Here is a 3,053-nt window from a genome sequence, read left to right on the forward strand (position 1 = left end):
GTTGCTGGACTTGTTTTACCATTGTCGAGGATGTCTTGTAACCGGGATGCCGAGTCTGATCGGAATGTCTCGGGAGAAGGAATATCCTTCGTTGACCGTGAGAGCTTGTGATGGGCTAAGTTGGGACTCCCCTGCAGGGATTTGAACTTTCGAAAGCCGTGCCCGTGGTTATGGGCAGATGGGAATTTGTTAATGTCCGATTGTAGATAACCTGAAACTTAACTTAATTAATATGCACCAACCGCGTGTGTAACCGTGATGGTCTCTTCTCGGCGGAGTCCGGGAAGTGAACACGGTGTTGGATTAATGCTTAACGTAGGTTGTTCTAGGATCACTTCTTGATCATAGTTGTTCGACCATGCTTTTGCCTTCTCTTCTCGCTCTCTTTTGCGAATAGGTTAGCCACCATATATGCTAGTCGCTTGCTGCAGCTCCACATCATACCTTGCCTTACCTATAAGCTTAAATAGTCTTGATCGCGAGGGTGTGAGATTGCTGAGTCTCCGTGACTCACAGATTCCTTTCATAACTAGATGCAGGGACCGATGATACCGCTCCAGACGATGCGCTTGAGCTCAAGTGGGAGTTCGATGAAGACTCTCGTCGTTACTATGTGTCTTTCACATATGATCAGTAGTGGTGCCCAGTTGGGGCGATTGGGGATTGTGTCGCATTTGGGGGTTGATCTTTATTTTGGTACCGTAGTCAGACCATGAGTGTATTGGATGAATGTAATGACTTATTTATGTAAATGTGTGACATGGCGAGTGTAAGCCAACTATGTACTTTACCCCTTTATTTATTTACATGGGTTGTTGTGAAGATTACCTCACTTGCGACATTGCTTTCAATGCGGTTATGCCTCTAAGTCGTGCTTCGACACGTAGGAGATATAGCCGCATCGAGGGCGTTACACACACCCACTAGTTTCTTTTGTTGAGCTTTCATACACTTATAGATCTAGTGCATCTGTTGCATGGCAATCCCTACTCATTCACATTGATATCTATTGATGGTCATCTCCATAGCCCGTTGATACGCCTAGTTGATGTGAGACTATCTTCTCCCTTTTTTTCTTCTCCACAACCACCATTCTATTCCACCATAGTGCTATATCCATGGCTCATGCTCATTTATTGCGTGAAGATTGAAAAAGTTTGAGAACACCAAAAGTATGAAACAATTGCTTGGCTTGTCATCGGGGTTGTGCATGATTTAAATACTTTGTGTGGTGAAGATGGAGCATAGCCACACTATATGATTTTGTAGGGATAGCTTTCTTTGGCCATGTTATTTTGAGGAGACATGATTGCTTTATTAGTATGCTTGAAGTATTATTATTTTTATGTCAATATTAAACTTTTGTCTTGAATCTTATGGATCTGAACATTCATGCCACAATAAAGAAAAATCACATTGAGAAATATGTTAGGAAGCATTGCACATCAAAAATTCTATTTTTATCATTTACCTACTCGAGATCGAGCGGGAATTAAGCTTGGGGATGCTGATACGTCTCCAACATATCTATAATTTTTTATTGTTCCATGCTATTATATTATCTGTTTTGGATTTTTATGGGCTTTATTTTACACTTTTATATTATTTTCGGGGCTAACCTATTAACCCAGAGCCCAGTGTCACTTCCTGTTTTCCCCTTTTTTCCAACGTATCTATAATTTTTTATTGTTCCATGCTATATTATATTCTGTTTTGGACATTATTGGGCTTTATTATACGCTTTTATATTAATTTTGGGACTAACCTATTAACCGGAGGCCCAGCCCAGAATTGCTGTTTTTTGCCTATTTCAGAGTTTCGCAGAAAAAGAATATCAAACGGAGTCCAAACGGAATGAAACCTTCGGGAACGTGATTTTTGGAACGAGCGTGATCCAGAGGACTTGGACCCTACGTCAAGAAAGAAACCAGGAAGGCACGAGGTAGGGGCGCGCACTCCACCCTCATGGGGCCCATGTTGCTCCACCGACGTACTTCTTCCTCCTATATATACCTACGTACCCTCAAACTACCAGATACGGAGCCAAAACCCTAATTCCATCGCCGCAACCTTCTGTACCCGTGAGATCCCATCTTGGGGCCTTTTCCGGAGCTCTGCCGGAGGGGGCATCGATCACGGAGGGCTTCTACATCAACATCATAGCCTCTCCGATGATGTGTGAGTAGTTTACCTCAGACCTTCGGGTCCATAGTTATTAGCTAGATGGCTTCTTCTCTCTTTTTGGATCTGAATACAATGTTCTCCCCCTCTCTTGTGGAGATCTATTCGATGTAATCTTCTTTTGCGGTGTGTTTGTTGAGACCGATGAATTGTGGGTTTATGATCAAGTTTATCTATTAACAATATTTGAATCTTCTCTGAATCCTTTTATGTATGATTGATTATCTTTGCAAGTCTCTTCGAATTATAAGTTTGGTTTGGCCTACTAGATTGATCTTTCTTGCAATGGGAGAAGTGCTTAGCTTTGGGTTCAATCTTGCGGTGTCCTTTCCCAGTGACAGTAGGGGCAACAAGGCACGTATTGTATTGTTTCCATCGAGGATAACAAGATGGGGTTTATATCATATTGCATGAGTTTATCCCTCTACATCATGTCATCTTGCTTAAAGCGTTACCCTATTCTTTTGAACTTAATACTCTAGATGCATGCTGGATAGCGGTCGATGTGTGGAGTAATAGTAGTAGATGCAAGCAGGAGTCGGTCTACTTGTCTCGGACATGATGCCTATATACATGATCATACCTAGATATTCTCATAACTATGCTCAATGTTGTCAATTTCTCAACAGTAATTTGTTTACCCACCGTAATACCTATGCTCTCGAGAGAAGCCACTAGTGAAACCTATGGCCCCCATGTCTATTTTCTATCGTATTAATCTTCCATCAACAAGCTATATCTTGCACCGTTTTTATTTTGCTTTATTTACTTTGCATCTTTATCATAAAAATACCAAAAATATTATCTTATCATATCTATCAGATCTCACTTTCGTAAGTGACCGTGAAGGGATTGACAACCCCTTTATTGTG

Source organism: Triticum dicoccoides, chromosome 2A, assembly GCF_002162155.2.
Source record: "Triticum dicoccoides isolate Atlit2015 ecotype Zavitan chromosome 2A, WEW_v2.0, whole genome shotgun sequence".
NCBI classification, from domain to species: Eukaryota; Viridiplantae; Streptophyta; class Magnoliopsida; order Poales; family Poaceae; genus Triticum; species Triticum dicoccoides.